This window comes from Juglans regia, chromosome 13 (assembly GCF_001411555.2).
Source record: "Juglans regia cultivar Chandler chromosome 13, Walnut 2.0, whole genome shotgun sequence".
In the NCBI taxonomy this organism is placed as follows: Eukaryota; Viridiplantae; Streptophyta; class Magnoliopsida; order Fagales; family Juglandaceae; genus Juglans; species Juglans regia.
The window spans coordinates 33,646,808-33,668,358 of NC_049913.1; positions in this window are offsets into that span (position 1 = coordinate 33,646,808).

Below are 21,551 nucleotides of genomic sequence, written 5' to 3' on the forward strand. Positions count from 1 at the left end.
GTTCATGAGGTTAGAAGCTTCTTGGGATTGGCGGGGTATTACCGTCGATTCATTGATAGGTTTTCCAAGATAGCAGTTCCTCTCACTGCACTCACAAGGAAAAATAATAAGTTTGAATGGACAGCAAAGTGTGAAGAAAGCTTCCAGGAGTTGAAACAGAGATTAGTGACAGCTCCGGTGTTAACAGTTCCCACAGCTAGAGTCGGATTTGTAGTCTATAGCAATGCATTTAGACTTGGATTGGGATGTGTACTAATGCAACATGGGAAGGTTATAGCCTACGCCTCACGCCAACTGAAAGTATATGAACAGAATTATCCTACACATGATTTGGAACTTGCGGCAGTCATTTTTGCACTCAAGCTTTGGAGACATTACTTGTATGGGGAAAAGTGCGAAATTTATACAGATCACAAGAGTTTGAAGTATTTCTTTACCCAAAAAGAATTAAATATGAGGCAAAGGAGATGGCTTGAGTTGATCAAGGATTATAATTGCACCATTAATTATCACCCAGGCAAAGCTAATGTTGTAGCCGACGCTCTAAGTAGGAAGTCAGTGGGACCGACAGTTGCAGCCATTACCACTCAGCATAGGTTGTTAATGGATTTAGAAAGAGCCAGTATTGAAGTCATTGCTAGTGATACAAATGCTTTCATGGCTAGTTTAGTAGTTCAACCTGCCTTGATAGATAGAATCAAAGCTGCGTAGAAAGTGGACTCAGGGTTGGTGAAACTAGTGGAAGAAGTCGGGAACGGGGACAAATCTGATTTTAGCATTTCCGAGGATGGAGTTTTGAGGTTTAGAGGTAGAGTATGCATACCTGCTGATGATGAACTAAAAAGGGTAATTCTTGAAGAGGCACACCGTTCTTTGTACACTGTTCACTCAGGGAGTACCAAGATGTATCGGGATTTGAGAGAGTCTTTTTGGTGGAATGGCATGAAAAGAGAAATTGCTAAGTTTGTAGGACAATGCCTAGCTTGCCAACAAGTGAAGGCGGAGCATCAGAGACCTGCAGGGTTTTTACAGCCACTTCAGATTCCAGAGTGGAAATGGGAACATATCTCCATGGACTTCGTGACAGGTCTACCAAGGTCCTTAAGCGGACAAGATGTTATATGGGTGATCGTGGATCGCTTAACAAAGACCGCCCGTTTTGTGCCCATTAAAGTTTCTTATAAACTGGAGAAACTAGCTGAACTGTATATGTGGGAGATAGTGAGGTTGCATGGAGTACCGGTATCCATTGTGTCGGATAGAGATCCTCGTTTTACTTCTAAGTTCTGGCAAAGCTTACAAGAGGCAATGGGTACTCAGTTAAGTTTCAGTACTGCTTTTCACCCTCAGACAGATGGACAGTCAGAAAGAACTATTCAGATTTTAGAAGACATGTTGAGGGCATGCTTGATGGATTTCAAGGGATCTTGGATGCAACATTTGTCATTGGTCGAGTTTGCTTATAATAATAGTTTCCAGGCTAGCATTGGGATGGCACCCTACGAGGTTTTGTATGGCAGAAGGTGTAGATCTCCATTGTATTGAGATGAAGTAGGTGAAAGAAAACTTCTAGGGCTAGAGATTATTCAGCAGACCACAGAAAAGATAGATACCATTCGGGCCAGAATGAAAGCAGCTCAAAGCCGACAGAAGAGTTATGCAGATAAACGCCGCCGTCAGTTAGAGTTTGAGATTGGAGATAAGGTATTCTTGAAGATTTCACCAATGAAAGGAGTTATGAGATTCAGAAAGAAGGGTAAGTTGAGCCCTAGATACATTGGACCGTTTGAGATTCTTGATCGGATTGGACCAGTGGCGTACATGGTAGCTCTACCACCGGCATTCTCGGGAGTGCATAACGTGTTCCATGTGTCCATGTTGAGGAAGTATATCCATGACCCCACCCACATCATAGATCATGAACCCCTTCAGATTCAAGAAGATATGACCTATACCGAGGAACCAGTGCGGATTTTGGACAGGAAAGATCAAGTGTTATGACTAGAACTATTTCTTTGGTTAAAGTATTGTGGAATAATCATGCTATCAATGAAGCATCTTGGGAATTCGAGGAAGACATGCGATTTAAGTATCCTCACTTGTTCGAAGAGAGTTTTTATAGCTTATATCAAATTCTGAGGACGGAATTTTTGTAAGGGGGGAGGATGTAAGGCCCAGGCTTTGTGAGGCCCGGACTGTGTTTGAAGGCCCAGCCCGTTTCCTGGAGGTGTGCAAACGACGCCATTCGGGGTGAGTAATTTCTTCCTCAACTCCCGAATCCCTTTCCTTCTTTTTTCCGTATTTCAGTTTCTCTGTTTTGGTTTCTCCCGCAACTCTGTCCCTCCCACGTCTCCTTCTTTTCTTTTCGGTTTCAATTTATTTCTTGTTGCTGCGTTAATCTGTGATTTCCGATTCTCATGCCCTAAGCTTCCTCAAGTTCGTTTTCTCTCATGCGCTGCATCTATTTCGGTGGGTTGCTGTCTACTGCATTTCTCTGTTCCGGTCCATTTTTACATTTCGGTCTTCCTCTGCAACACAGCGTGCATCACTTCTCATCCCTCCATGTTCGACTGGTAAGAGTTCCATCTTCATTCCTATGATTTTCGGTCTCCTCTGCTGTAGCGTGATCATGCAGATTCTTCTTCGAATTTATTTTGATTTATCCTCATTTCTGCAGTTTTTGTTTTTGGCCGTGAGGTTTGAGTTGCGTTTTGTGAGTTCTTGGGTTTTGTCCTTTGTGTAACCATTGAAGCCGCTTCGGGAGATTTTAATTTCCACGGGTATGCTAGTCTCATTCTCGGTCTCTTCCGCACAACACTGATTGTATTTTGTTCTTTTATTTTGGTACGCCTTGTATTTGCCATAGTACTGTGGGTTCAGAGTTCTTCTCGGTTTCACGCAAACTTCAAGCCTTCATCGTAGGTTCTTCACTTCGTTGTGTATTTTATAAATTTTTAGATTATTGGTGTGGTGTTTTGGAAATGTTTAGAAGGGTTTGTTGAGGCCGTTTAACATCTAGAAGTGTTGAGATATTTGTTTTCCTGTATTGGAGTTGTGAACGGGAAGAAGTGGGCAATGTGTAGTGTTGTTTTGGATTAAATTGTTGGTGATTGTTTGGGATTACGGGCTGCTGAAATAAGTGTGAGTTAGTGATGATTGGAGTTGACATTGGTTTTGATGCTTGTATTGGACAATACCGAGATTGGTATAGAAGATTTTGGGTCGAAGTGTGGGCTGTCCAGATTGTTAATTGATTGTTTGAGTTGGATTAAACTTGCTGAATTATGGTCTAGAAATTTGGGTTTTAAGTTGTCTAAGACAAATTTTGTGTTGTTGGATTTTAATATTTAGTTTATATATTTTTATGAATAGGTGACGAGATGGATAGAGATCGTATTCAAGGCATAGATATTACGTTGCGGGAGTCAGGTAAGCGGGGTTCCTATGCTAGGTTTTATACAAGTTAATAAGACTGAGGTTGATTTTATGAAAACTTCCATATTTCGTGATATGATGGGAACTTGTGAAAACAAAGATCAACCTCGATCACTTATCTGCCTTATTCATGAAATCTGTGTGAAAAAGGAAAAATATGTTCTGACATGCATTGTATAGACATGAGCTAAATTCTATCATGTGGTTTATGAAATTTGAAAAAGAGAGCGATATTGAGAATATGAAAAACTGTGCATTTAATTAGAAAGATGTTATGGCTTTTGTTGACAGTGTGTGTAAACTGTCTGATTCTGTTTTGGTATTATTTTGATATAACATCTGAAAACCTTTGGCATGGTGTACTGGTATTTATATCTGACTCTGTCTCTGCTCTGCTCTACTCTGTTCTGTTATGCTCTGCTCTGTTTGGGTTGGTATCAACTTCTCTGTCTCTGAGTGCACCCACTTTGGAAACAAAGTGGTTTTATTGTGGTCTTTCCTGTGTGCACACTCGGGGCTTCGAGAAGAATAAATGAAAGATTTCAACTCTGTCTCTGCCTGGTTTGGCCACCGGGGTTAGCACAACCCTACCACGGGGGTGAAACATGGTCTCTGCTCTGTTTGATGTTCTGTTTTGATCTGATGATGATACTCTATTTATGTTATGCCAAAGTATTACGGGTTTTACTTGTCTTAAAACCATCGCTCCATTACTTTTGGAAAAACATGTTGTTCTGTATGATAACTTTGTAAAATATTTTGTTCTGCATATTGTACTTTATAAATGCTCATGTTTGCACGCTAGCATATGACTTCTGCTTACTGAGTTGTTGATAACTCACCCCCTATCATCATAATATTTTTCAGATGATGTGGAGAGTCCAAATGAGGACCTGGAGTAGATTGGTGAACGTGTCTAAGCTGAGGAGATGTGGTTAGAAGAAGGACTTCTGATGTTCTTAGTTTTAATGTCCTTGAGTTTTATTTATATCTTTGGTTTAGTAAGATTTATGAAATTATTAGTTGGTTTGTTATGACTACTGAGAGATTATGGACTCATTAGTTTCTTTTGCTAAAGTAATGAATTTGTGGAGTTTTCAATGTGGTTATTTAGAACACTTGATATTGAGTTTTGCTATTAAAGTTTTGGAGTTTTATTTTAGTTGTGTTGGGAAATAAGTTCTTAAGAGATATGTAGTAATTCTCCATATCAACCGGGTTTGGGGCGTTACATATTCCTCTTGTATCTGTTTTCTATAACTAAACTCTTTTTCTGCTACTTTTATTGCTATCTCATTATAATCTCTTTTCTACAAATTTTTAAGATACTTAGTTCAATTTTGGACGTGTCAAACTCAAGTGATTATTTTCTTCTCGGGTTACTTTGTTGCCAAGTGATTTTCATATTTTTAGCCACACATAAGCATATTCTCAGAATGAATCTTATCCGTTTTTGAATGGGAAGAGCATAAAAGCTTGGTTGAGAATATCGATTGAAGAATAGAAGAATGAGATTGAGGATGCAAGGGCTCATATGTAACCCCTAGTTATTTATAAATAATAATTAATTATTATATTGTCTGACTGGTTGTTGATTGATATATGTATAATATACATAAATTATTATTATTATTATTATTTAGGATTGGTTAGGAGAATGTTGGGATTTTCAACCTTTAAAGAATTTAGTGTGTGAATTGCTGGAGCCTAGTGTGAGGTAGATACAACGGTGGGTTAGAATATGGTTTAGAACCCAAGAATTTGACCCAAGACTCTTGAAAAGATCAACATGTGACCTAGGATCAAAAACTCGCATGTAATCACCATGGATGATCTTACCCAACTATAAGAGTAACCACACCAACGTAACGTACAAAAGATGCATTGCCACAGATGCAGCTGACTTGCAATCATATAAATAGATATCTTTCTCCTTCATAAATCAGTTCTCAAAACTTTTAGCAGTTTCACATTCTTCTTCTTTTTCCTTTCCCCTCGTTATGATGTTGCTGAGATTTAGTTGCTTCTGGAGTTGTGTGTTCACTACAAAGACATCATGTTCAGACACCACTGGACCTTGTTCATACTTCGAATATGAATCACTGGTAAAGTCCTTTATGTCACAGTACCCCACATCACCCACACATAACGCACGCAGATCATGTGACATATATATACATGGGTCTTTCATGCCAACTACTTTCAATCATGAGTTTTGCTATACAAAGGCCCCTACACCTCACACTGATCACGAGGATCAGCCACGTATTTATTTATTTATTTTCAATAAACATCAAAATCTCCAAAGTGTCCTACTCGACACCACTGTGACTTGAAAATGCTCTCAAAATCTCTCACTCCATACCACCCAACAAATGCATGCGAATAAGATTATCCTTGAATCCTTGGGATGAAGTGCCAACTGCAAGCATTTGGTTGTCGACTAAGAAGATTCTTCGTGGCTAACCCAGATCTTCCCTTTCGATTAGCTAGCCCAGATTGAAACCAAAGCCGTAGATTCTCATACCTCCCTTTCTGGCTAACCCAGATCGCCGAACTCCTCAACCCAAGGTATTATTTTGCTCCAACTCCTTCTCTCTTTCTTTTTAATTTGTGGCTTACAGAAGATTAATCCATTTTAAGGCCAGTTCGTAATAAATCTATTCAATACCCAATGTTCTATATTAAGTTGGCCACTGCGATTTTTTATTTGAACACCCATTGTTCTATATTATTCCAAAGGCAGAGAGACTTTCATATGAAGATGAGTATGGCATTGAATGTTTTCTACAATTTTGTATAAGAAAGTATGAATTTAAGTGTAGTTAAACATGATTAGTTTGAAGTAGATTTTTATAATTTGAGTTTTGAATTTATGGCTAGCATGGAAATAACATTGAATGTTTTTTATAGAACTAAAAAAATATTTTTGTATAATTTTGTATTGAATTAGAGTTTTACATGAACTATATGGAACCAAAGTTTTGTCTATTTTGAACTATATATTTTTGTATGGAATAAGAATTTTATATTTTGAAATGGTATGGAATAAGTTTGAAATAGATTTTTGTATGAATATGAGTTTTACATATTCAATGTTATATATTTTCAGAATTTGGTATAAGAAACATTCACTGTCATTTCCAATAAGCAAAGATGTTAGATTTGCATTGAAATTGAGGATTGGTCATGTACATGTAAGTTATTTTCATTGGTTGTAGGTTAGTGAGCACAACTTATTTGATCAAATGTCTCAACAATAGGTTTGCCAATTTCCTCAGTTTAGTCTTTTATATGAGTCTTGCTATTCAATGGCCCGCTAGATGATACAATTATTGTGACAAGAAAATAGATTTTAATGTAGATGATAGAATTATTATGAGTTGACTCTAATACTAAATTATTAGTTGAAATAGCTTGATGGGGAAAGATGAAGATGGGAGGCCACCCAAGCATTGTACATCAATGTATTGATGTAGTTATGATAGTTGTTCCCCTTAAACTGCATTACTTTTTGTTGTTGTTGTTGTGTAACACCAACTCTTGGACCAACCGTAGTAGCTTTCATCGAAGAATCTTTAAACGTTAAGAACTTTTGAACATATCACATAACAATAAATGATTCACCCATCAAGCCTAATAGTGCAGAAAGTGAAAATGTTGGAGCTGCATCACATGCAAAGGATAATACCTATCATATTAATAAGGGTATTAAACTTTAAACTCCATTATTTCAAACCATTGTCTATAACATGCATGCTAATCTCAACCATTTTTTAGGGGATAAAGAAACAACATGCGACATACAAGTAGAGGTCGAGGGGAATAATCATGATGATTGATGATAATGAGGAACAAGTTGATGAATCAAAATCTGGTATAACTTTTACCACTGAGAAAGAGTTTTCTGCTTATTACAAATGATATGCCAAGTAAGTAGATTTTGGTGTAATAACCAAAGGGAGAAGCAAGAGACATATGAGAGTGTTAAATATGTCACAATTGGGGTACACGTAGTGGCAAGTATAAATCTAGACATTGTAACATCTCGAGACCATGCCTAAAAATTAAAACAGATTGTAAAGTGAAGGTAAATGCTCATTTGATTAATGGGTTCTAGGTTTTGGCCATCATTGAGATTGCTCATAATCATACTGTAAACCCACAAAAGTCAAGATTTTTTAGATGTAACAAGTGTTTTGATGAATATAGGCAAGGGAAAAGCTACTCGACCTCCTGATTTCTACCGATGATTTTGCCTCCTTGGCATGTAAGTAGCCATGTTGTCAACTTATTAAAAAAATAAAAATAAAAAAATCCCAAAACGAGCTCGTTTTCGTCTTGAGCATCTCTCTCTACTTTACTCTACCAAAACAATTATCTTTTTCCCACTCTCGCTCTATATATGTATGTGATTTGTAAAGTAATTGAAAAAGGTTGAAGAATGAAAAAAGGAAAGTAAAAATAATTCCTCCATGAATGCTTCATTGACATCCATCTCTATTTCTCTTTTTGAGTTGACATTTAAGAGTAAACGATTCTGACTGAACAAGCAAAGAAATTCAAGACATGGTTCAACTCCCATATTCATGACTTCACATATTTCTTCCACCCAACTCTTTCAGCCCTTTTCGTCCCACAAATTTTATCGTTGTTTGTCATCCGGATTTTATCTTTTCCACCCAAGGATCAATACCTAGATTTTGAAATTTGCACTTGAGCTCAAATGTTAGAGAAACCATTTGTGCCAGATCTTGAAGTCATGCCAATTTATAAAATTTTCAAGAAATTTAAGCACTTGAGACTATTTGAGCCATCTGTGGGAGTTTAGGAATTTTTCTTTATTAGTATATTTGTGATTTTTTGCTTCTTCAACTTGGATCACAGAACTGCAGCTAAGGGTTAATGTTTCTTGGCCCAAGGGAGGTTTCAAATGGCTGTAAAGTAAAGGTTCTGGTAAGGGCCTGAGGGTGGAGTTTCCTAATAAAAAGGGCAATGACTCTGATGCTCAGGACACCACACACATTTGGGCTTTGATTTTTCAAATGCTCAGCATGGAAAGAGCTACATGGTTTTGGTTTGCTACTTGGATAAAATGACATAATTTAGGGCTTCAAACAGGACTTTACTTTTCGTTTTCAAATGCTAGGGGACAACAACATGCTGCCTGATTTTGATTTGCTTTTTACTTTTTTTTAAAAAAAAATAAGTTGATAATGTGGTTGTCACGTGTCAATCCCATGTCAAGGAGTCAAAAGTAGCGGGTATAAATCAAGCAACCCAGTAGCTTTTCCCTATAGTCAATAGATGCTTGGTTTGAATGACATAGCAGGTATTAAAATTGACAACAATTTCAATGCCCTTGTTGTTGAAACAAGAGGGTATGAGAATCTTGAATTTGCAAAAAAGGATTGTCAAAATTTTATTAACAAAGAAAGATCCTAAAAGCTTGGTAAAGGAGATGCCGAAGTACTCAATGACTATTTTGATATAATGAGGGAGATGAATGATGATTTTGTATTTGTTATAGATATGGATGAGGAGTTTATAGTCAAAATGTATTTTTGGCTAATGTACGCAGTAGGGAGTCATATGAGTACTTTGGAGATGTTATCATATTTGATACAACGTACCTAACAAATAGGTACAAGCTTTTTTCTCTTTTTGTGGGTGTGAACTATCATGGGCAATCAATACTATTAAGGGTTTGTTTGATTTCAAGAGAAGGCACAAGTATTTTTGTCTGGTTATTCTGAATATGGTTAAAGTGCATGAATATTTGGGCTCCTAAAGCGATAATAACATATTAAGATCAGGCAATGAAAAATGTAATTGTCATTGTATTTCCAGATACACATCATAGATACTGTCTCTAGCACATCATGTGAAAAATGTCAGAAAATTTTGGATCTCACTCCAACTCAATGCAGGGTTGAAGACTTCCATTTAGAATTGTCTATATGATTATAAACTTGTTGGGAACTCAGGGATAAATGGGAGAAACTACTTTATACATATAAGCTTGATTCTAATTCATGGCTTCAATGATTGTACAATGAGAGGCCTTTTCAGGTACTGGTTTACTTGAAAATTATATTTTGGATTGGAATAAGCATTACACAAAGGTTTCAAAGCATGAATGTTTTTTTTTTTTTTTGAAGAGTTTGTGCATTTTGGTACAACGTTAAAGTGAATTTATTAATCAATTTGACAATACTCTAAGGAAGAAGGTGGAGATCGAGGCGACAACTGACTTCAATTTTTTCAATTACAAGATTACATGCATATCCCAATTTGGCGTTGAAAAACAATTTCAAATTGTGTATACAAATGCAAAGTTCAAGGAAGTCCAACGAGATGTGTTAGGGATGATTTTATGTAATTCCATATATGGTGCAATTCCATTTTTGATGTCTTAGATCAGACAAATTGATGACCATGTAAAAAGAGGTGCAATACTTAGTTTAGTACAACGAAGATGAGTGCGATGTGAAATACACGTGTGCATTGTTTGAGATGAATGGCATTCTCTATAAGCATGCATTTATTGTATGTCATGTGAAAGACATTAATTTGCAGCTGCAAAAATATGTATTGGATCGATGGAGAAAACACTTAAAGAAAAGATACACATTGGTCAAAAGTAGCTATAATGACTTGCGGGACAATATAGATGCACGGAGGTATGAGGTTGTGATGAAAATATGTTTGAAATTTGCAATGCATGTATCTCCAAGTGAGAAGCATTATATGGCATTTTTATGTCATTTTGGATGACTTTAAGGATAAATGTGAAGGCTTAACATTTGAGTCGAAACCCTCTTCAGCCAATGCAACTACTAAAGTTGTTGTGAACAAAGATAAGAAAATATTAAGCTCCAATGTTGTTTGGGGAAAATGGGAGGTCTCCAACGAAAAGGAAGGTCCCAACTATAGAGAGGGTCGCAGGCAAGAGAAAGAAAAAAACAAGTAATAACATATATCCTCTTTGTTTTGCAAATGTATATCTATTTTCTTGAAGAACTTTATCTTTATTTTTCTAATAGATATGTCTATTTTTCCTGAAATTTAAACTTGCAAGAAAATCTTTAATGATGAATTTTTATTCAAGTGAGGTCTCTCTACCTCAAGTTGGTGACAGTGATCATGCTTTTATGCTTGCAACCTAGTATAGTAATGTCACACGGTCAAGACTATTGGGCAATGAGGAAGTGCGAGGATAATGCTCTAAGGTGGATTTGTGCCAATGTAATTTTATGATGTTAAGGATTGTTTTTGTTAGGGGCTAGCTGTATTTTTTAAGCGTTTTTTTTTTTCAAATGTAATTTTTGTTTTCTACCTTTACTAGGCTTATTGGAACTTTTGGATAGTACAAACAAATTTATGAGTCTACATTTGTGATTCTAAATTTTCAGATTGTGCCTTAAACTATGCTTGTAGTATGGTTTACATTCAGATCAAAATGGAATTCCTTTCAGAAATATGAGACATATTGATGATTACAAGTTTACATTTAGACTTTAGCCACCCTATTGTATAATTTTATGTTGATGGTCATTGCTTATTCGAAACAAAAGAAATTATGAAGGTGCATATAGGAGATAAAACCAGCCTAAGAGAAGAGACATCTTAGAAACATTTTGAACATGGTGATACCAAAGACATCATTACAAATACCATAGACAATATATCATTAGAAATACTCTTGTTTGGGATGGTTATAAGTTACCTAAAAGCTTATAGCTTAGACAATATATCATTACAAAAATAGTCCAAACCAACTATTTACATATGCCTTATATTTGATTTGAGCTAGCCAAAAATTATTACAATAGATAAATCCCAGTACAAATACATTACTATTTGTGCACTCCTATTCTCTACCCTCTACTTTCAAAGTTTGTCCTCAACCTTGTGAACATTACTCTCTCTCTCTCTCTCTCTCTCTCTCTCTCTCTCTCTCTCTCTCTCTCTCTCTCCCTTTCAATTTATCTTCTTCTTCTTTTCTTTATTTTTTATTTCTTTTATTTTTTTTCTAAGCTTTCAGAATCACCACAATAATACATCATCCTCCCTCTTTGAAATGCATTTTTTCTCATTAGAATTCTATCATCTATCAATTGAAGTATATCTGTCCATATGAAGAATTGACATATTATTTCTCCCTGCATACAATTCAAGAGTTTCACACACTAATTAGATTGCAAATTCAAAAGCAATCCAAAAACATGACTAAATAAAATTTGCTCTACCCTGTTATACTTCAAGCAAACATAAAATCTCTTCATGAAATTCATGTTAGTTTGTGAGGTCTTTAATTGTGCTCTCAAGCCACACCAACAAACATATCAACTACACATGATGATTGACTTGATGCCATAGGTAATATAAATCATCTAAATCCAATACCTGAAGCCAATTCATATATGCATCCATGTTGGTAAAGGCAATAAGGGCCCCCTTTTTATTACTCACTTGTTGTGAACATGGACCCTCCACTCAAAGTATGGTTTGACCAAGTAATGAAAATGTTATACCCAAAAGATCAAATCCAATACCTCTACATATATATATATATATATATATATATATATATATATAAGCGTGTGTGTATTAACCATTGATCCCTATTAGAGTGGTTCATAATGACTACACTAATATTATCAAAAGTAATTAGAAATAGAATAAATGTATAACAATAGGTATTAGGGCTATGTGGCTATCAAGTCAACCGAGAAGAATGTCATGAGGATTTTTGCAAAGTCGCCTATCAATGTCATCTGATGTTATGGCCATGCATACGTAAAGTGTGTATTATGTATATATGTAGGCCAAGTGGAGACAAAGACATGCATTTTATTATCCATTGTTTTGTCTGGCTCAACATGTAAAGGTTAGAAAACTTGTCCCATTTGCCATCAACGCGTACCTCCAAAATGCTGATGAGTTTAACAAATCACTCACAAACTTAGTAATGGAATCTGCATCAATAGTCCACAAAAATATGGGTGTATAGACTAATTAGGTGGTGTTTTTAATTTTAAAGTGAATGATGTAATGTTGAAGCTTCGTGCACACGAGAGTATAACAAATAGCAACCACCATACTTAGTGTGGGCAATATAATTATAACCCAAAAGAAACCAAATTCGTGCGCACCAGACTTATTTGTTATAATTGTATATAGTAAAAAAATTGTAAGCTTATCACAAAATGTTGAAGATTCGTGCAAACCAGGTATAATTGCATTTCAAAAAAGACAGCCTGAATGTAATGTATTACAGTCCAGTGGCCAAACAATGATCTAGTTTTTCACAAATACAAGCTTAAAATATGGGTGTAAAGATTACAGATAGTCAATAAAAACAGAAGTAAGTTAGAAATTAGAAATAAGAAATCACCCCCAAATCATAAAAAAAAAAAACCAAAAACCATCTCTGCAAGTAATGGTACAAGGGCATCTTTTCACCCCCAAATCAGAAATCACCCAAAAGTCGTGCCATAATTGCCCAATAAAAACAAAACAAAACTTTTATTCTATGGTTTTTCTTTTAGACTAGATGCAGATTCGTAGAGAAACTTACCCAATGGTGCTGAAGAGATGTTGAATATGGTGTTCCAAGTGAGTGGATCGATGATAGAAATGGACCTCGTAGAACATAGAGAGAGAGGGAGGGCCTCGAACACTTAGAGGGGGGAGCTCTGAGCAACTTGGAGTGCCTTTTATGCTTTCTCCGTTAATGACTCGTGATGTTCAGTGGTAGACCAAGTTCGCCACGTGTGATGGTGTGCGGTGTGGATTAGTAGAGTGGCCTCAAAATAGATTTTCATTTGACGTGATGTTGTTGTCTCTTGGTAAATCGTTTGGGTTGTTACTTTGCTGGGGATTTTTGTATATTTAGAGCAAAGAGATAGAGTATGTAAATTGAGAGAGAGAGAGAGAGAAGGTAGATTTGGTTGGGTCTTGATTCTTGAAACTCCATTGACAAGCTTATGGCCTCCAAGTTGATTTTGATTACAGCCTTCATCTCTAATGTCATCACTTTCGATTTGGTTATTGCTGTTGAGCAAAGGAGAAGCACTATGAGTACTCATTCCTTTCGTATTTGTTTTCTACAACTGAACTATTTCTTTGCTACTTTTCTTGCTAACGCATTAAAATCTTTGAGATACTTAGTTCGTCTTTAGATGTGTTGAGCTCAAGTGATTATTTTCTTCTCATGTTACTTTGTTGCTAAGTGGTTTGCATATTTTTAGGCATGCATAGCATATTTGTAGTATGAATCTTATCTCTTTTGAATGGGAAGAGCAGAAAAGTTTGGTTGAGGAGATGAGAATAGCAACTGAGGAGCAGATGAATGGGATTGAGGATGCTAGCGAGGGCTCAGATGTAACCCCTCAGTTATTTATAAATAATAGTCAAGAGTATTATATTGTATGACTGTTTGTTGGTTGTTATATCTATGTTATACATAAATTAGAATTATTATTATTATTGTTTAGGATTGGTTAGGAGAGGCTAGGATTTTGTTCAATAAAGAATTTAGTATACGAAATACTAGAGCCTAGAGTGGAGTAGAGATAATAGTGAGTTAGAATAAGGTTTAGAACCCAAGACTCTTGAAAAGCCCAAACAGTGACCCAAGATCACAAACCTGCACACAATCACCACGAATGATCTTTTCCAGTTGCAAGGGTAACCACACCAACTTAACCTATGGAAGGTGTAATGCCATATATCCAGCTGACTTACCATCCTATAAATTCATTTTTTTCTTCAATAATCAATTATCATATCTTACAGTTGTTTCACATTCTTCTTCTTTTTCATTCTCTCTCGTCATTGTGCTGTTGAGATTTGTGAATCTTGGCTCAACCTCACGAGAAGAGTAACATTGTAGAGTTGCAGGAGTTGTGTGTTTACAGTGAAGTCCTCGTGTTCAAATGCCGCTAGATTAGTAGCCTCGTTTGTATGTCATACATGGACCACTAGCAAAGTCCTTTATGTAGTGCTACCCCACATCACCCACATCTAACACAGGTCACGTTACATATATTCTCTGCTTGTTAACCTAAACTAAAGGGGGACAAAGGTTGTTATGAGGTACCTCTACCATACTGTGCCACCCATAACTGTAGTTAAAGGGTCACTAACCATCACTCAATTACCAAAACAAGGGGTACAGAGGAAGAAAAGCTATCGTTTTTTTCACCTCGTGACCACATACAATATCGTAACAAGTTCCTTCTTGGATTCATGGTATTTTGTAACTTTGCATACAAACCCTTAGCCAGACTTTAATATCTAGGGTCAGAGGTTGGGAAGGGGAGTGAAACAAGAAAAAATTGTGTAAGAGTTATGCGTAAAAATAGAGTTGTAAGGGTAGGTGATCGAGGTTTATGTGTGTTAGGTTAACATTAAGTTTTGAGTTTTAGGTAAAGTAAGAGTTTGGAGAGGAAAGAGCTAGGCGAGGAAAGACTATGGCGAAGGAAAGACAAAAAGTATAAGGCGAGCAAACATATTAGCTAAACAACATGTTAAGCAAGCAATGAGCTAGGGGAGAAAAAAGTAATGAGCGAGGAACTTAAGTATCTCAATGCCTCATGCATGAAACATGTTACGTATAGAGTTTGATGATTAAGAATATTTATACTATTGCCTAAATATTATAGGTTTGATTTAAAGCTTTGGGGCATGCATTGTTAGCGTGATATACACAAGGAACGAGGTAAGTAATTGTGATCGTGCTCTTCTACTCATCGCTTTATATAAGTTGTAAGGTCTCTTTTACAATTGTATACATGGAGTAAATGTTTATGAAAGTATGTATATGTATAAGCCTTCGTTGATAGCCCATTTTCATGAATCCTATTTACGATGAAGGTAATTGTTAGCGATTTTAGAGTTTGCATGAATGATGATGTGACTGAGGTCTCGTTTGTTTTCACAGATGAGATGAGATAAGATGAGTTGAGATAAAAGTTGAATAAAATACTGTTAGAATATATTTTTTTAATATTATTTTTGTTTTGAGATTTAAAAAAGTTAAATTGTTTGTTTTAATTTGTATGAGAATTTGAAAAAGTTGTAATGATTAGATTAGATGAGATGAAAAATTTTGTGAAAGTAAATGAGGCCTGAATATTACTCAATATGACTATATATTTTAAAGAACGATGAGGCGAGGTAAGGTAAGGTTGAAGAAAAGAAAATAAAATAAAAGTGTATGACTGCATGTGTTTGATGAGGATAATGAATTGACCATTCCTGAGGTCCGATTCTTATCCGCTAGCTATGGGGAAAACCATTGATCACACGGGTCTCTAACTCTAATACATGGGGTTAACATTGTGCAATGGCCATAAATGATGCAATTAAGGAAATGGATGCTATTGCCATGAGCCCAAGGTAAAAAATACTTTCTTTAATACTCTAAGGTAAATGTTTTATGTTTAAAGGTAATGTTTCTCAAAATGATAGTGTTAACTAAAACTCTATGTGGGGCTGAGCACCGACATTGTCAGAGTAGGATTGCCCTAATTCCATCTCTAACTCCAACTCCGACTTTGTCGGAGAGCGAATCAGACCTCCAACTCCGACTACTGTAGACTCTGATCTGACTCCGAATCCAACTTGTTAGAGCAGAGTAGGAGCAGAGTTGGATTTCTGATTTTTTTATCGAGCTTTTTTTTCTTAGCTTCATATTTAGCCAAATTTTTCAAAAAGAAACTTTTGGCTAAATTTCAAATTTTTTTATAACTTCATATAGCAAAAGGAAGTACATTTCATTTTTTTTATCTCTATCATCCATCCTGAATTAGATAAAGTATCCTGATCTATCTTAGGAACAGAAAGTTTTGAAAATTGAGAAGTAAAACATGAAAATGAAGGAGATAAGACATGACAAGAGACAAATTGACTAATCAGATGCTGAGTAACATAAGAAGTAGTACATTTTTAGAGAGTAATAGGTGGAGAGTCTGAAGTACCAGGTAACTTAGGATCTGAAGATGGAGTCAAGATAATACAAACCATCGGCTTCATGCCCCGTACCAATCTTCTTCCCCGTCTTTAGATTCGAAAATATTCATAAACAGGGATAAAGTTCACAGAACATTGAAGATTTTGAGTAATTTTACTAATGGATAGAAAACTAAAGGAAAACTGGAAGCATATAGAACAAATGACAAGTATATATAGTCTGTGAGCTTAATGGATCCAATGCTTGTAACTTTAGCAAGAGAACCATTAGCAAGAACACTATTTAGAGATGTCATAGTATCTAACTTAGATAATGAGTAAGACAAATTGGTCAGATGTTCATTAGCTCTTGAATTGATGATCTATGGATTTTGAGTAGACGAGACAAGACATGCAGACCCTATACCTGAATGGGCAAGAGTATCTATAGAAGATGAAGCCCATGTGCGACCCAAAAGTTGATCATACTCCTCCTTCAATATGCTAATCATATCTGGAGTTGAGTTGGAACTCGTTGACAGTGATGTAGCATTTTGGCAAATGACCTGATTAGTAGACTCAAATGGTCTACCATGTAAATCCAAACAATAGTCCACCAACTGGTTATTGCAACCACAATGGGTGCATTTACAAGATTCACAACCTCTAGTGTGATTACCTTTGGCATCACATCCCCCACGTGCACCTCTACCACCTCGGCTTCCATGCCCACTGAGAGGAACATATGAGACAACTAAAGCAAATCTTTCACTAGGCTAATCAAAAGACAACTGAGATCTATGTCTAGATAATATGGCATGTTGAAGTCAGGAGAACACATCAGGAAATGAGGGAAGCTGTGGACTTGCCAAAACTTGAGAACACACCGACTCATATTCAGGTTTTAAGCCAACAAAGAACCAAACAACATTGAACTCGTCATGTTGTTGTTGCATACGTGAAACATCAGAAGTGATAAGTCGATACATTTTGAGTTTTCCACATATGCTCATCACTTGAGAATAATAATCTTTCAGGCCCAAAGTACCTTGTTCCAACCCAATGAACTGCTTACATAACTCATAAATTCCAACCCAAGGAATTGCTTACATAACTCATAAATATGGGTTATATTCCCAGCACCCGAATACATCTGCTTGAGATGCCTCCACACCTCTTGAGCAATGTCAAAATGTGTCAAACTAGAGTAAATATTAGGCTCAATACTAGTCAGCATCAAGGACAATATTTGAGCATCTTCTTGTCCCCATTGAGCAAATGTAAAATTAGTTAAGTCAGGTCTTGGATCAGTTAAGAGGCTACGAAGACCCTTGCCTTTCAAAAACATTTCAACATATTTTGACCACAGCATATAGTTCTTTCCATTCAATTTTACTGAAGTCATAGATATATTAAAGTTTGGTGTAAGAAACAGTGACTCAAATTTAATTGCCATGGATGCAGAAAGGGAAAAGCTTCAAACCGGATTAGGTGTCATTTGAGATTTACACCCTCCAACAAAATTTAGATACGTAGGAGATTTATATGTGTTACGGTGGGTGTGAGTTGAGGTTGTCTTTCCTTCTATTTCAGTTTTCCCTGTCTCCCCGAAGCTCTCCCCTCTTCTCTCCCATTTCCCTTTCCCTTCTCTTTTCTCCCCCTCACTCTCCTCTCCCTTTCAGAGATAATATTTATATTTTTATATTTGAGAAGAGAAAGGAAAAAGTAAGTAGTAGGATGTTGTGCTTCGAATTTGGACAAGCGTTAGGAACTGGATGAGTGAAAATTCTTGTTTTACACCCACTAATAGACACATGACACGTAGAGATTCTAGCAAAATGAGTAATATAATTGCATGTAGGCTATTCCTCACAAAACCATCTTCTTCTCGGATCCATTTTCTGCCCTGTCTCTCTCCTACCCTCCACTCTCTCTCTCCCTTTTGAAGGTGGGTATCTTAACACCCCTCTCACTGTCTCTCTCTCTCAAGCCCGAAAGAAAATAAAATAATCTCTGTCAAGTTCCAGTCCTCTGTTAAGCACAAAAATTGAAGAAACATTTTTTTGGAAAAACATGGAAGGGAAAAGCTTCAAACCGGATTAGGTGTCGTTTGAGATTTTACACCTTCCAACAAAATTTAGGCACGTAGGAGATTTATATGTGTTATGGTGGGTGTGAGTTGAGGTTGTCTTTCCTTCTATTTCAGTTTTCCATGTCTCCTCGAAGCTCTCCCCTCTTCTCTTCCACTTCCCTTTCCCTTTCTTCTCTTTTCTCCCCCTCACTCTCCTCTCCCTTTCAGAGATAATAGTTATATTTTTATATTTGAGAAGAGAAAGGAAAAAGTAAGTAATAAGATGTTGTGCTTCGAATTTGGACATGGAGTACCCAAAACAATGTTTATTCAATTGTTACAGTAATATATTAATGCCCAGAAAAATTTTCATATTTTTTCAAAAAAATGTTTTTTCAATTTTTGTGCTTAACAGAGGACTAGAACTTGACAGGGATTATTTTATTTTATTTTGGGCTTGAGAGAGAGAGAAAGAGAGTGAGAGAGGGGGGGTGTTGAGATACCCACCTTCAAAGGGGAGAGAGAAAGTGGTGGGTAGGAGAGAGAGAGAGAGAGAGAGAGAGAGCATAAAAGGGATCCGGGAAGAAGATAATTTTGTGAGAAATAGCCTACATGCAATTCTATTACTCATTTTGCTAGAATCTCTATGTGTCATGTGTCCATTAGTGGGTGTAAAACAAGAATTCTCATTCATCTGGTTCCTAGCGCCTCCCATGCAGAAAAATATCACAATTTATCTTAGAGACAGAAAATCTACAAAGAATATGAAATATGGATGAAAAACTGAGAAAAAAAATCTGAAAAAATAGAAACCCAGCTCAAGTACTAGCAAAATAAACATGAGTAAACAAATTTTGACTCTGTATCGGTCGGAATCGGCTTGTATCGACCAAAACAGGCACTTAAGGGCTCGGAACCGGCTTGTTTAGGCCAATATTGGGTTTGAGTCAACCTGTATTGGGTTGAACCGAGTATATACTGATACCGACTTCAACCTATTCTTAAACACGGATTAGGTTATCCTAAACAAGAATAACTAGTATGGGTATTACCTCATCCTTGTTACCAAATAGGCGTTATTCGGATAGGAACAAGCTCTTACTCTAGATTGAGGTTATCCGCACCCAAGGATTTTGATAGCTTATACCTGCAACCAAACACTCTGAGGCTTCAATGTTGCCAGCGACAGATAGCCCTTTCGGTGGCAGATGACGACGGGAAACTCGTTGGGATGCCCAGAGAATGACGGTGAACTCAACCCTGGTGCCTAGTACCGGAGACGACACTGGAAACTTGCTAGAAACAACTTGAAACTCCTACCAACCTGGTAGGACCCCATGTTTTGTGGCCCATGACCAAGCCACTAGCCATGTCATAACAAGGTTGGACAGCCCCACAGCAGCCCCATGGGCATGTCATGGGGCCTGCCAAGACATGCCCACGATGCCCAGTGAGGCTGGTGACCAGGCCAGCCCGCGCAGCATGCCCAGCCTGCCTAGCGCGCAGCAGTTCAGCACGTGCGCGCCCTACACGCAAGCCCTTGCCTGGGCCATGCCAACCCGCCCATGCAGCAGCCCCAGCATGCAGCAGCCCCAGCATGCAGCGTCAGCGCCCAGGCCCCTGCCTGGGCCATGCCAGCGCCATGTCAGCCACATGCCAACAGCCATGCCAACCATGTCAGCCATGCCCATGGCCCATGCCATGGACCAGCCTTGCCCACCCATGGGCACATGCATGCCATGGGTCAACTTGGCTCATTCCAACTATATTATTTCTTATTATTTATTTTCCAATGGACCTATTGGGGGTTTCCAAGTTGTAATCCTTATAAATAGGACCCTTAGTCTTTACAATTACATCTTTTGGCAAATTCCCTAATGAGTAGACTATTTTGTTCTTGAGATCGTCATTCGGTGCTAAAGCACTTGGGCTCTTTGGGGTGCAATATGTGAATCCCCTAAAAGAGGATCACACCTTTCAATTCGTGAATAGGTGTGGTTCAATCTATCTATCTTGTTATTTTTATCTTTAGGGTGCAATTCGTGAATCCCTAAGGATCCATTAATCTTATGAGTATTTTTCATCCCATCTCTTGTCTTCCATTTTCTATCCTTGACCTTATTAATTTATGTGCATTGTTCTTGTTGTGTTCTTGAGAATTACTTGTGTTGTTCGGCCACAACTCATTCCCTTTAACCATTTGATCTTTCCCCACTACATAAGTCGTCCACTAGAACATTTCTCTTAGTTAACTTACCATAAATTGCCTCACTCATACAACTTGCCCTAGCCAAAATATACCATGCCTCCACTCCCACATACACCATTCGACCAACCCTAGTGTTGCCCTACTTTCCATACAAACACTTACCATATTCGGCCATAGCATAAATCCTTCCCTCCATAAAACCCTAATCGCCCACCTCAAGACCTATAAAGAAACTCATTCCTTTTAGGAGTCTTGACTTCCTCCAATTCAAATTCAAATCCCAATCCAAATCCCTTAATTTAAGGAATTGCAAATCCTCTTCAATTTCTTAAATTACTCTTCCTACAATCTCTCTAGTCAACTATTGACTTGCTATCTTAATTCAAATTCAAATTCTCTTCTTCCCTCAAAGATTCCCTCCAACTTTCAAATTTCCATATTCATTCCTAAACCAACCAAATCTAGCCAATCTTCCAAAGATTAAGTCAACCCCAGTCCGTCCACCTTAGCCACCCAACATCCAAAACCCTAATCCCACCTTAACCATTTCGGCAACCCTAGCCAACTAAACCCTAGCCTCACTCTTCCACCTCATTCCCAAACCCTAGCATCATCATAAACTCCAACCCTAAGCCAACTCTTTCAAATCTTGAAATCCACCATAGCCACCTCACAAAACCCTAACTACACTTCACCATACCAACCCTAATCACCATCCAAGTGTCTCAAACCTCAAGGGCAACCCTCAAGCCATCCCCATTGCATCAAACACTCATAATCCTAAACCAATCCTCCAAGATCACATCAACCCTAGTCCTACCATAGTCCATGGCAACCCTAGTTGCCTCCAGCCCGTAACCCTAGCCTCATCTCATC